We start from the raw sequence: 15,589 nt of genomic DNA, 5'->3' as shown, positions 1-15,589 counted from the left end.
TCAAGTTGTCATTCTAAGACTGTAAAACGGGGTTTGATCACAGGTATCCTATCAAATGCCATAAAAAAATCTTGTTGTCATCATATCATTCCCTCTGTGGAAAGTCAGCTTCTCCGTTTGAATGATGCTGGTTACCCCCATCACATGTTACTTAGTGCTTTAAATGTTTTGTTAAACACTTTGCTTCCTGGTTCACCTGAAACTAAGCCCTCTGTCCCAAAACGGGTAGTTTTACCTTTCTTTCACAAATTGTCTCACAACTTGTTAGCCGTTGCGAAGAAGTTTCAAATCAACATCGTTTTCAAGAACATCTTCCGTCTTGAGCGCCTCACGTCTTTCGCCAAACCTGAAGTTTTTTGCAAGAATCACCGGAATAAATGTGTCCCCTGTTCTTCAAACGTTGTTTACCAGATCCCCTTACCTTGGGGTTTCTGTATATTGGCCAGACAAAACGTTGCTTAAATGGTTGTTTGAGAGAGCATTCATTAGAAGTAAAAAATAAAGCTTCAAACTCTGAAATTGCAAAACATTTGGAAGAATGCTCAGATTGCTTCCCTCTATGGGATGAAACAATTGTAAAGGCATCCGAAGTGGACTGTCACAGAAGGCTTTTGAGAGAGACCCTTTTCATAACTTCTTGTGGGAACTGTGTCAGCAAACCTTCCGTAATGCTCGGTCCGGCCTTGAACAGACTGCTCGTTCCCCCGAAATGACCTCCTATTTTGTTCTAAACTGGTGTTCCCCTCCCTTCTGTTTGTATATATTTCTTGTTTGTGAAGTAAAATTTTCAGCTGTGTTTGAGACTTCGTGTTGTGTCTGTCCCTTCGTGTTCCCTAGTCTCGGGGTTTTTACATTATGCATCATCTTCACCAGCTCGCTTGCTTCCTAGCCATTTCTTCATTGTATTAGTGTGCCGTCTGTATGTATCCACCCGGCCTTCAAGTGCCTCCTTTGACCTCCCTCAACCCATTTTGTCCTCAATTCCCTATTCCCCTCTCTCTGTCTTCCCTCGCACCGTCTACATGTTCATGAAGTTCGTTGTTATCAATTAAACGTCTTTCTGGTTTTGAGCCTTCGTGTTGGTGTTTGTTTACGTGTCTTGCCCATCGCTCAGGCTTGCCTATCACGGAATTTATCCACCAGCTAGCCTGCATTTACGCCATTCTGTCAATGCAAACGACAGATTTGTCCAACTGCTGGTCAGAGTCCCTTTAATAGCGTCTGTCCGCGATTTTAGCACTGTACAGTTTTTCTTCACTGTTAATTGTACATTTTTCATAGTTTCACTGGTTTTCATTGTGTCTAGCACTGTTCTTCATTGTTTCACTGTATATATCGCCGTTATTCACTGGTTTCATTGTACATACCATAAGATCATTGTAATAAAGTTTCTTTATATTTGCGGGTTAGGAAATCGCGAGTCGCGTTCCATAGATATGCTCTCACTCTAACTCCTGTGCATCTGATCTCATCCTGGTTACAGTGGTCACGCTGTCCACATGGATCAGGCCAACAACCGCAAGTCGGAATCGTCACCTCTCACACTTCAATGATCTGATACTCTTTCTTTCAACTATTGTCAAGTTCGTTTTACGTGACAGAAATTTCGCTCTTTTGTGTAGTGAACACGGCAAAAATCTCGTTCACTTTCAGCCAATGTCAATCGACTGAGAATTTCGCTTCGATAAACAGAAACCCCTACTTTTTCCGCTCTGGAATGGGTTCAACGGAAAGGGTGGTGAAAGTGAACCCCGGTTTCACGTAACAAAAATAGGCAGATTGTTTTCTATTCATTCCTCAATTTATTATTATTATTTTCTTTCTACGTCTGATTTGTGCTTATTAAACCTAATGCTGAAGGACCTGTTCGCTAGGTCCACGCACGTCGCAGAAACGAGTCCCATTAAAGCTAGAAGCATCTGCAATACGTTCCTATTCCGCCGTCGCTTTGTTCTAGGACTGTTTAATAGTTTATCAAGAGCCACTCCACAACTGCCCTCTTCTTGATTCCCTCTCATCGATTCCTTCCAGTTGTAATAGGGACTCTTGCCCCTAAGAGAAATTAAGGCAATCGCATGAAGCCCCTCAAACAAAGGGCCAAGACAAACGGCCACCGGAATTGGTCGTAAATATTGCGCTTCCTCCTGTGCCAATTGCTTCGGTGACAGCCCAACTTCCCTTGTGGACATGCACGATGTGTTTTGCTTGTATTTGTTAGTCAGTTTCATAGTGCTATTCTAGTACTTGCCTTCAGTGAACGTAACCGGTATAACGTGATCTATGATAGCTTGGACCAGCTTAGTCTCGAACATAGAGAATCAGTGAACAATCTATCGGTCCCAATCGACTGATTTCCTCTCATCATCATGTCTTCCAGCAATAGCCGTGACGCTGCCCACAACTGTAACGCACACAGACAAGCTCTTCGCACTGTCATCGGCACCACTGTGCTACGTCATCTTACACTGCTGATCTACATGCATAGAACACTTCGTCACGTCCTGCTGTTTCACATGCACGCACCGAAGTAGATTCGAAGCCTTTTCAGAACGCTGTTTCTACCAGAAAACGGTAACGGTAATGGTAACAGAAACAGAAACGGTATATTACCGAAATTGGAGATGGCAACGATAACGGAAACGCATGCCACGGTCCTCCATTACCGGAAACAAAAAAAAAAAAGCTCAATATTGGACCTCGAGGGTTCATCCGTCGCTTACTCGTCCGAGTCCTCATAACTCATGACGTCAACACATGCGACCTACACAACAGACTCCGCTACATAGCACGAGGAGGCAAGCCAACGATCTTTCTGTGTTTTTATATACTATTTTTATTTACTTATTTATTTATTATTATTTTTATTTCACCGTGGCTATATGGCAGTATTGTTTACTACTGAGAGCGTCTGCCTATGAATGCAACATTGGATGGAGGTCTGGTCACGCCCATCTTGAGTTGCTGTAGTCGGAGTTTGTGCACGACACTCTATACATGATGAAGACATTTTTTTTTCTAGAGAATTTTTTTTTCGAAACCTGCAAGATGCGCGCATCCCACGATAGGAAATTAAGCGTACGCAAGACACCGAAGCAGTACTTTGGCATAACGGGGTGCTGACACAGCTAAACGAACTGTCCTTTCGCAGCTCTCTAACAGCCGTTCCCCCCATTACCGGAAACCCTAACAGAAACGTAACGGAACCGAAATTGAAAGGCCGGTATCAGAAACAGATAACAGAAACGGAAATATTGCAGTGCCGAAAATGGAAACGGTAACGAAAATACGTCCGTTACCCTTCCGTGGTTTTTACGTCACTACATAATTGCGAATAATCTGATCCGGCGTCATCCCCGAAGACCCCTTGGGTAGCGTTGCTCAGCTGTGCCGGTCACTATTGGTGACATTAATAGAGCAAGGGATGTTTGATTAGGGCCACAAACGTCGACTGTGGGTCAGGGATCCCCCCCCCCCCTCAGCGTACACTCCCCCTTGTTATTACAGCGATAGCTGAATGAAGGAATTTTTTGTCAAGATCGGCGTGGTTCCTGACGTCTTATTCGGCGCACCAGCAAATCAGACAGCACTTCAAAAATTAAAAGAAGCGGCAGTCGTGCGGAATGCAAGTGTCGTCAGACAGTGTATCACCAGCCGCCGGTTCTAAAGCGAAACGCGCCGCTTCCAAAATATCGTCGCCACTGGCGCAGCTGATCTAAGTATCCCTAATTGGCTGCGTGATATATGTGTAAATATTTGCATGCTCATTGGTCTCCGAGAACTTGCGTCAGTCTTCCTTCGCGCTGATTGGGCGAGAGTCATTTGATTGAAGCGCGAGGATCCGAACGGTCGGTCGAACGGAGGAGAAAGAAAAACGACGGAGGACACATCATGTCTGTCCGGCCACGCGCGTTCTCTCGGACTACAACCTACAACCGTTGTGCTCGCAGACGCTAGCGGGTAGCTTCAGATTTAGATTGTGGCGAACAGCTAGTGTGAAAACGGAATGGCGCATCCAGCTGATCATCACAACAGCGGAAAGACGACCATGATAGGGAATCCCTGCAACTGCAAAGGACCCAGAAATCGTGAGGAAGTCGCATTTCTTCCGATGTCCCGCAGGTCAACGGTAAGACAAGTTTGGTTACTTCTTGCTACCGAAGGAAGTAACGCAGGTTTATCGTGTGAAGTGTATTATGTACAACATTAGGCGCGTTTACATGGGCGCATACGTCGACTGAAAGCAACAGTCGAGTGATCGCAAAGATCGACTTGGAACGGTTTACATGGCAGGAAGCGATGCGCCTTAGACCGTCTTGCAATTCTGTCGACCCAACCCAGAGGGGGGGGGGGCGAAATCCACCATTAAGAATAAACGTTTAAGAATAAAACATTCAAGAATAATCAGCTTAGAAAATACACGGTTAAAAATATATGTCCTAAAATAAACCGCTTACTATCCCCACTTAGAGATCACCGTTTAATAATCCACCATTAAAAATAAACTGTTTCAAAATCCCCTCACCATCTAGCACGGAGGAGGACTGCTTGCAATTTACGCCGCGTTATATCATGTTATGTTAGATTAGTTTAGTTTGGTTTCGGTTGGTTCGGGATAGTTTAGGCTAGTTTGGTCCTGTGAGGTTAGGTGAAGCCCCTTGCTTGCAGTTCACCTTGATTTGGGCCTTACCACATGACTCTAGCAACTGTAAGGTGGATTTGGGGGGATTCTAAAACGATTTATTTTTAGCGATATATTATTAACCGCGGATTCCTTAGTGCTTATATTTAAACGGGGATATTTAGGCGATTATTTTTGTGCGTTTATTTTTAAGCGTATATTCTGGGAGATGTATTTATAACAGTGGATAGTTACGTGTTTATTTCTCTGAGGGGTGTATCCCGTTTGAAACCATTAAAAATAATCGTTCAAAAATATGGGCGCTCGTTCAGTTGCCTTCTGACGAGCATCCAGCGAACAGCTGTCCTGGTCTCTCCCTCGTCTAGCAACAACTGATGACCCGGACGTTCCATTCCACCATCATCGCCATTATGCATTCCGGCGACGCTCCCATGAATGGGCAGCCACCAGCGACGACATCTTCGACAACCCCTGTGATGCCGGTCTCTTCCATCACCGTTAAAGGGACGGTCTCGTACACCCTGGCCCATCCACAAAGCGTACCATTCGATTCCTCATTGCTGAAAACGTAATACTGTGAATTCGCTCGTCCAGAATCGTCACGGTTATTAAATAAACGAATTAAGTTCATAAGAACAGCACCAGCACATTGCGATTTCTGTTGGCAACATCGATATCCGCTACGATGGCAGACCGCTTATTGGATGAACAAATCGTCTGCTCTCACGCCTTTCTGCAGCGGTGAGAGCAGACGACTTCCAAAAATGATGAAATATGAAAGTCACTTAAAAGGTTAGCCAGCTGTAGGACTCGAACCCACATCTTCTGGAGGTGCTCGAGGATCACGGCGCCGGCAATAAATTTGCTGCATGTGGTCTGGTCAAACGAAAGACGCGTATTGTAAAATGTGGCCGAACAACAATGTCAATACGTCTCGCATTTTCATTTCGAGCGGGAGTTTACGTGGATGACTCCACCTAATAAAGGCAGTTGACGCTTATTTACTAACTTGTCTCGTATCGTTCGGTATTTTGAGCATAGTTCGTCTTACCTGAGAAAAGAATATTCCGTATGGAAGTGGTGGAAACGTAACCCGGGTGTATAACAACACTTTTGTCGACGACAATGTGACGAAAGTGGGTATAGAAAAGCACCTGTTGGGAGTCACATACTCGAAGCATCTTCAACAAAAGGTCTGATTGTCACACGCGTGCGTGTACTCCGCACGTTTCGTTCACGATGCATATGAGGTAAGAGACGTTCTGCGAGCACGATATGTCTGGGACGGCGCTGGACGCAGCTCAATAAACTAAAAGATGTCGACCGTCACGCAGTCAACTATTAGCGGCAACGGTGTCCGAAGAACTGGATACGCGCAGTATTGAAATGTAGGTATTACTTTGTTGATAATAGCCAAAAGTGATGTGTACAGAAATTGTCGGCACCGCAAGAAACGGCAGTCCCGCGTACCTCGGTAGTATTGCGAGAAGGAAGTGCTTGATCCAGCAGGCTACATCAGTTTGTTTTGCATATAGCCTCTCTAAGGTATTATCCCTACCGGAGCAGTATATCGCCAAACTATGCTCAATAATGTTGTCTTGTACCCCTTCAGTAGCTGACACTAACTGATGAGAGTGGCACTCCTTCCTGTGCCAGAATCAACACCTATTAATGGGTCACAAATATAACAACTCAAATTCGCAGGCTTCACAGCTCTATTTAATTTTTCCCTGCACATTGCTGATGTGAGAAAAGTATTGCATAATATAAATATGTAAGTTATATCCACAAATCAGTGTTGTGATTATATGATGTCCAAGCAGCAAAAGACAAGACAACCTTGTTGACAGGACAGGACGACAGGTTGCTCAGAGCTTGCTGCTTGAACATCATTATGACTACCCGATACCAACAACCCAATTTTAACACAATTGGTCAGTGCTGTGGACGTACATTACAATAAGGGATAATAAAAGATGACTACATAAACACTCAACTTCCGCAACGTTTATATTCAACGTGCTGGACATGTTAGTCTGCAACCCCTGATATCGAATCAAAATGTGAGCCAGTATGGGCTCATGAACACACCGGTGTAACACGAGCAAAAATAAGATTGACGACATGTCGACATGTTGCAAACCGCTGTTCCATCTTGCACATTTGTCATGTACATCTAGGTATTTTTGATATTTTTTAAACATTTCCACATCTTTCATATCCAACGTGCTGGACATGTTAGTTTGCAACCCCTGATATCGAATCAAAATGTGAGCCAGTATGGGCTCATGAACACACCGGTGTAACATGCGCAACAATAAGCCAGACGACATGTAAACATGTTGCAAACCGCTGTTCCATCTTGCACATTTGTCATGCACATCTAGGTGCTTTTGATATTTTTTAAACATTTACACATGTTTCATATTCAAAGTGCTGGACATGTTAGTGTGCAACCCCTGATATCGAATCGAAATGTGAGCCAGTATGGGCTCATGAACACACCGGTGTAGTATGAGCAAAAATAAGACCGACGACATGTCGACAAGTTGCAAACCGCTGTTCCATCTTACAAATTTGTCGTGCACGTCTAGGTATTTTTGATATTTTTTAAACGTTTCCACATCTTTCATATTCAACATGCTGGACATGTTAGTGTGCAACCACTGATATCGAATCAAAATCTGAGCCAGTATGGGCTCATGAACACACCGGTGTAGCATGGGCAAAAATAAGACTGACGACATGTCGACAAGTTGCAAACCGCTGTTCCATCTTACAAATTTATCGTGCACATCTAGGTATTTTTGATATTTTTTAAACATTTCCACATCTTTCATATTCAACGTGCTGGACATGTTAGTGTGCAACCCCTGATATTGAATCGAAATGTGAGCCAGTATATGGGCTCATGAACACACCGGTGTAGCATGAGCAAAAATAAGACTGACGACATGTCGACAAGTTGCAAACCGCTGTTCCACCTTACAAATTTGTCGTGCACGTCTAGGTATTTTTGATATTTTTGAATTGTTTTAAACATTTCCACATTCATATTCAACGTGCTGAACATGTTAGTGTGCAACCCCTGATATCGAATCAAAATTTGAGCCAGTATATGGGCTCATGAACACACCGGGGTAACATGAGCAAAAATGAGACTGACGACATGTCGACAAGTTGCAAACCGCTGTTCCATCTTACAAATTTGTCGTGCACGTCTAGGTATTTTTGATATTTTTTAAACGTTTCCACATCTTTCATATTCAACGTGCTGGACATGTTAGTGTGCAACCACTGATATCGAATCAAAATCTGAGCCAGTATGGGCTCATGAACACACCGGTGTAGCATGAGCGAAAATAAGACTGACGACATGTCGACAAGTTGCAAACCGCTGTTCCATCTTAAAAATTTGTCGTGCGCGTCTAGGTATTTTTGATATTTTTGAAATTTTTTAAACATTTCCACATTCATATTCAACGTGCTGGACATGTTAGTGTGCAACCCCTGATATCGAATCAAAATCTGAGCCAGTATGGGCTCATGAACACACCGGTGTAACATGAGCAAAAATAAGACTGACGACATGTCGACAAGTTGCAAACCGCTGTTCCATCTTACAAATTCGTCATGGACGTCTAGGCATTTTTGAAAGTTTTTAAACATTTCCAAATATTCTATATTCACCGTGCTGGACATCTTAGTGTGCAACCCCTGACACAATCAAAATCTGAGCCAGTATGGGCTCATGAACACACTGCCATAACATTAGCAAAAATAAGGATGGGTAGAAATCCAGCGAACCGGTAGAGATGTAGGAAGATGTAGGAGTTGCCTCAGGACAGAAGCCGCCGATATTTCGAACAGAGACAGAGCCATTCTACAGAAGCACCAGCCCCTCCTCCAAAGCAGTGACCGACTTAACAACATATTCACAAATCCCATACAGGTGACATACCGACGCGCAAGAAACCTGGCAGACTCCTTGGTCAATGCCAAAATCAGCAAAACGAGCGCCCCGTACACGGGAACACGACCCTGCAACCTCCCGCGCTGCAAAACATGCAAGCACGTTCAACACGCTAACTCCATCAAAAGCACTGCGAGCAATTACACCCACCCCGTTAACCACGCATTCACATGCACAAGCTCCAATGTTATATACTGCATTGAATGCGGCGACTGCTCTATGCAATACATTGGTGAAACCGGCCAACAAATGAACAACCGCCTTACCGGACACAGAACCGACACGTCCAACAAACTCCCCAAAGCAGTCGCCGAACACTTTAACGTTCCTGGTCACAATTTTGACAACATTAAACTATATATTCTAGAAACCGGGTTTAGATCCACGCGTGACAGACGTGATAGGGAGTCTTATCTCATATACAAGTTCAACGCTCTTCACCCGTCCGGTATCAACAAATCACAAGGCACCCTAGAAACACTTCACAAATAAAATATGCTTTTCCCATCTACCTCCATTATCATCTGTTATGTTCTGCATGGCCACTGCTTTCTGCTCTCTTTATTGCATGCCACAACTTTGTATTACAAATATATATTTTAAAAAAATTGCTCGTTCTGGAATTTTTCCCCACGTAACCACTAACCTCCTTATCTTTCGCTATGCTTGCGAATTCTTGCCTGTTGTCCCGTTTCGTCCACGTGTTCGTGAACCTTCCATTTTTCTGCAACCGGTCTGTAGCCTAGATCACTACGTTCACATAATCCCCTCCACACTCTAACAAAGCAGCCATTCACTCCCGCCGTAAAAACCCGTACGGACCTTTCTTCCCTCCGGGCTGGTGACCCACAATTCGCATGAACCTTTAAACACGTCACACCTAACCCTTTAAATACCATGCCAATGATGAGGACGGTGCCCAGAAGAAGAACAGTCTCTGTTCGAAATATCGGCGGCTTCTGTCCTGAGGCAACTCCCTTCCTATTAGCAAAAATAAGGCTGTTCCATCTTGCACATTCGTAATGCACGTCTAGGTATTTTTGATATGAAATATTATAATCATCAATGATGATAAGGGCTTATTCGATGCAGAAGCATGGTCTTTGATGCAGATATGTTGGATGGTCCTGAAAAGGGCTTTTTTTTTTTTTTTCATAGGCCAGGGGTAATTGAAGACGTTGACGTAGATCAGCTTATCCTTGATTTTGTCATTTGCTCCAGGTGTAATGACATGAATGGAAAGCCTTCACTTATCACGTTGACAACCTCCTGCCGCTTGCGGGAATGGATGGAGAGAGCAGCTTCCTTCAGAAGACTATCCAAGTTGTGATACATATGACGAAATGCCCAAGTCTGAAATTTTGCGTAACGTACCATGAAACACACATTTTTATATGCAAATAAAAAACTGCGCAACAAAATCAAACCTTACAACACCTTTCAGGAGAATACAACACCATGTGTACGTGACGGATCGAAACAGGTTCCGGATTGTGCGCACAACACATCCTGGTATTGGCGAACAGTGGCTACACACACCTGCAATGTTTGTACAATTTAGAACGGTGTCACGATCAGGCGGAACATATATACGCAAAAAAGTGCGTTTTTATGCATGAGTGTTACCCGTCAATCGATTCCGGATCGTCCACTACTCCACTGGCTAACCACGTTGTTGTGGCAAAGGGTCAGCAGCTAAAGGTTCATATCGACGTCCCCGTTAGTCAATCGGTCGGCGCCGATGAGTTCATCTTCACCGCTTAGTGACAGGGACCCGTCACTATCGCTAAATATGCTGTCAGACATTACGACGTCGCGCGTGAAAACTTCCAAGCGCAAAGCGCATACACCTCCGACTGTGATTGAGCATTGTGCTTCGGTCGCCCAATGGGCGACCTGCCACCATAAATACCATAACCACGTCACATGTGACGTTGCATGAGAGGGAGTTGAATCCAGCTGCAACTTCCGTCGTCTGCTGTCACGGCATATTTCTTCAAATTTCTCGAAAACCACTTCGTTGTTCTGGTTGAAACTTCGCGACTGTGTTTCTGTAGCACTCTTGAATATAATTTCAGCTAAGTTTCGGAATCGCTCGATCTGAACGAGACCGTCTCTTTAAGCTCCCTCCATATTGGGACCGGAACCCCTCGACATGGTTCATCCAAGCCGACGCGCAGTTCCATCTTGCCGGCATCTCGTCCCAACGCACCAAATTCTATCATGTCATCGCGCCCCTTTCTCCATCGGCGGCGGAAGAAGTATTTGACATAATCACAAGTCCCCCCGCCGACAACCCGTACGATTCACTGAAGAACGCTTTACTTAAACGAACGGCCCCCTCTGACCGCGCACGGCTCCAGCAGCTTCTCTCTTCGGAGGAGCTTGGCGACCGACGCCCCTCCCAAGTTCTGCGCCGCATGAGGCAGTTACTCGGCGAAGGAACTTACGCCACGACTCAAAACTTCCTCCGCGAGTTGTTCCTTCAACGCCTTCCTCGCAACGTTCAGATAGTCCTTGCCACCGCCTCCACGCTATCTATCGACGAGCTGGCTAGTTTAGCCGATGCGGTCATGGAAGTTGCTGCACCTTCAGTACCAAGTGTGAAGTAGCCGCTCGAAGAAGTAGCCGTGAAGAAGTAGCCGCTCGCCTGAGGAACACGCCCAACACCTCCGTGCGCTGTTCACGCAGCATCACCAACAGCATGGCATCGTAATCAACACCGCGAAGAGCGAATTTGGTGTTACGAAACTCGACTTCCTTGGACACCGGATAACCAAAGACGGCGTTCTTCCCCTACCATCCAAAGTCGCCGCTATCCGCAATTTTCCCCGACCTGACTCCATCACCAAGCTGCGCCAATTCCTCGGGATGGTAAATTTTTACCGCCGTTTCGTCCCTTCCATCGCGGCTACTCTCCAACCACTTGACGACCTCCTATCATCGCGCAAGCAGCGTTCGTCGACCTTACTCTGGACACCTGAAGCCACAAGCGCATTCGAAACGATACGCCTTGACATCGCTGCAGCATCCCTACTCATTCACCCACGGCACGATGCCCCAACATGCGTCATGGTAGATACCTCCGATACTGCCGTCGGCGCGGTGCTCCAGCAGCGGGTGTCTTCTTCGTGGCAGCCTTTGGCATTCTTCTCGCGTAAGCTGGAACCCGCAGAAAGACGGTACAGCACGTTTGGTCGTGAGCTTCGCGCTGCTTACCTCACCGTGAAGCACTTCAGGCATTTTCTTGAGGGTCGTTCTTTCACCATCTACACAGACCACAAACCGCTCACCTACGCATTGTCATCTGCTGGAAGTTCATACGCACCAAGAGAGATTCGACATCTTTCCTTTATCTCCGAATTCACTACGGATATTCAGCACGTGAGCGGAGCTAACAACCCCGTCGCGGACGCTCTCAGCCGCGCCGTCACCCACATCCAGACCGCCGAGCCACTGACACCACCGTCATTATCCTTTGATGCCTTAACCAGAGCGCAAGCCGGAGACAATGAGCTCGCCTCCTTCCGCGCCAGCAAGTCTGCCGCCTTGTCGATTGAGGATGTCCTTCTGCCCGGCGCCTCTTCAACTATAGCCTGCGACACGTCGCAAGGCCATCCTCGTCCCATCCTTCCCGCACAGTTTCGTCGACCCGACTTCGACAGCTTTCACTCGTTATGACACTCAGGCCTCCGAGCAACTCAGAAGGCCATCACTCAGCGATACGTCTGGCCCCGGATGCATGCGGATATTAAGCACTGGGTCCAGTCCTGCCTCCCCTGCCTACGCAACAAAGTTCAGCGCCACACCCGTATTCCACCTTCGACTTTCACACCACCTGACCAGCGTTTCGATCACATCCATATCGACCTTGTTGGTCCCCTCCCGCTGTCTCAAGGCTTTAGATACCTCCTAACCATCATCGATCGATTCACACGCTGGCCAGAAGCAATCCCACTACCTGATGCGACAGCCCCTACCGTCGCCTCAGCCCTCATCCGTGAATGGGTATCCCGATTTGGAGTTCCCTCGCTGATTACCACGGATCGAGGCCCCCAATTTGAATCGGCGCTGTTCACAAATTTCATGAATGCCCTCGGCACCCGCCGTACCACAGCCTATCATCCCTTATCTAATGGCCTTGTGGAGCGCTTACATCATTAAATCAAGGTTGCGTTGCGGGCCACCCCAGAGACCCCTTGGCCTGAGGCAATACCTGTCATCCTCCTTGGCATCCGCACCGCCTTCAAGCCGGACTTCGGGGCAACCTCAGCCGACATGCTGTACGGTTCGGCCCTCCGCCTTCCCGGTGACCTTGTCGCGCCAGCCCCGAACATTACCCTTTCTCCGGCGGACTTTGTATCCCGCCTCCGGGGTGCCATGGCTTCTCTGCGTCCCGCGTCTACTCGGCAGCTTGCACGGAGACCCGCCTATCAACACCCTAAACTGTCCCGGTGCACGCATGTTTTCGTCCGCTCTCCGGAAGTCTCTGCAAACACCCTACACCGGCCCTCACCCCGTACTGCACCGGTCGTCCTCATTCTTCACTGTACTCATCAACGGACGGCAGGACAACGTCAACATCGAGCGTTTAAAACCAGCATGGCTCGACAGCACCCCACCTGCCAGTACCATTCCAGCTGTCTCATTCGTCGACGACCCCCTTCCTTCTCTCCCTGCCCCGGCCGCTACCTGTAATTCCAACCGTCGAGTCTCCTGGACGACGCACCTCGTCATCAGTCGACGCAATCCTGCATCGCCTTAGGGAGGGAGCAGTTGTAGCGCCATTATCATCGTCAGCGCGCAGCCTGCCAAGGCGCGCGAGAAATAAATCGGCGCTCGTTCAGTTGCCCTCTGACGAGCATCCAGCGAACAGCTGTCCTGGTCTCTCACTCGTCTAGCAACAAGAGGGTGTGGAGAGGGCACGTAGTGCACATGCGCAGTTCGATCAGCCAGCGCGCGCTTTTCGGCGCCGTTTTCCGGCTACTTTGTCGTGATTCGTTACGGATGATCACGTGGTCAAGCGGGCGGTGGTTTTCGTGGCGAAACTGTGGAAGCTACAGCCAGTGTTGCCACACCTACAGATTTATCATGAGATCTACCTACTTTTTGAAAAATCTACAGATCTACAGAGATTTTTTGAAATCTCATGATGTTATGCTCCAACGAATGGATCACTCAACACAGTGTTTCGCATCAGTTCACAAAACGACAACGATGAAAAACATCAGCAGAACGCGGGAATGAGTGCTTTACCGTCTATTTTTTAGAATATTTTCCGGCGTTAATTTGATGAAAACGAAGAAAAGAAACGGCATCTCAACTATGGTGAGCTAGAAGGACTGGTGTGCTTACCGGCCTATCCAATGCATGGGAACGCTTGGTCGCGGAAATGGCACCCGGTGACGTAAGATTGTTTACATGGATGCGCTGACGCTCGCTGCGCGCCTTGCGGAACGATGTTTGTGGGGCTCTGAGAAGCTCTTCTGCTTCGAGTCACGTGCCTTCCCGTGAAACGAAGGACCTTGCACCGTGCCGACTAAGCGCCGGTGGACGGCCTATCGCGGCATCACGAGCCGCAAGCTCTCGCGCAGTTTAACTTCGTTTTCGTTTGCTTTCGCTGTTTCATGCTTTTTGCATGATGTTCGTAACGTAACATTATGAATACAAAGCCATCATGACAGCTTCCAATGCCTAGTGAAACTCCATTCATAATCTTAAAATTAAAGTTGTTTGTGTATGGATGCGTTTCATTGCATGTCTCAGAGTAGTGGTGCAGGCAGCGCTGCTGCCACACGTCTGAGCTACACTTTCAATAATAACCCCTCTAGAGGTGGGTAGGAAACAAAGGGTGCGAGTGTCACAAAACATTTGGCGGCTGTAAAAGGGGGGGGGGGGCTCGACCCTTATTGTATGGTACGGGTACTTGGAGGAATCAACCATATCTCAACAACTACCATAACGGACCTCATTCACACGAAACGCATGCTGTTGGGTCTTCGCCTTCGCCGTTGACAAGGATTTGATCCGTCGATCACAAAGCTGGCGGGGCTCGCCGGAGAAGGACGTCTACGGCGACTGAACCATTGGCGAGCCTCAACGCAAAATCAGTTTTCTTGAGTGTTGTGTGCGCGTTACTAGTTTGCCTCGTAGACTTGACTGGCTTTGAAGTGAAACCACAACATTTATAGTTTACATCACGCATGTACGCTTTCATTATGTCTGTGGAAATAATATATCGAGCTTTATTGTTTTTGTGATTCATTGTGATCCTCGCTCACTGTGATGTTGGAACGAGCGAGAGAAATGTTCCTACTACACGAGATGCGTTATTCATGCATTGGAGCGGCATAGCTGATGCGCATACACACGTCAAAGTATTAAGGTCTACGTGCAGTGACACTTTTATTTATTTATTTATTTATTTTGTGGTTGCAGCAGACACCTAAGTCTGCTACAATCATAAAAAACGCGACATGGCAAACCGAAACTGGAAGTTCCAACGCGTAACGCCAGTGCGCCGCAGCAATAAGTTCCGGCTGTGGTCTTCAGCAGTGGAACAAAATAAGTCCTTGCTCTTCCATTAATTTAGACACGCAGGCAGGCGCTTGTATGTGATTGTCCCTTCTATGTTGTTCCAGCCTCAGAACATCAGTTCTCTCTTGTTCAACAATTGCCGCTTTCGTCGATCCCTGTCGTGTCAATGTGTGTATGAGTGAGCAAAAATGTAAGAGTGAAAGGAGGATGAGTAAGAGAGAGTGACTGGTTTGTCCCTTCAGATGACGCACCCTGGAAGTCGCTGAGAAGGCGTGTTAGCTTAGCTCAATTGGTAGAGCCCTGGACCGGTAATCCAGAAGATGTGGGTTCGAGTCCTACAGCTGGCTAACCTTTTCAGTGACTTCCTCCAGATTTGAAGGCAGAGCGTTCAAGAAACTGTTTTGAGTGGCTACAGAATTTTAGCTCGATCTACAGATTTT

This window comes from Ornithodoros turicata, chromosome 2, assembly GCF_037126465.1.
Source record: "Ornithodoros turicata isolate Travis chromosome 2, ASM3712646v1, whole genome shotgun sequence".
NCBI classification, from domain to species: Eukaryota; Metazoa; Arthropoda; class Arachnida; order Ixodida; family Argasidae; genus Ornithodoros; species Ornithodoros turicata.
The sequence above is the reverse complement of the archived record's forward strand: the minus strand, read 5'-3'. Positions refer to the sequence as shown.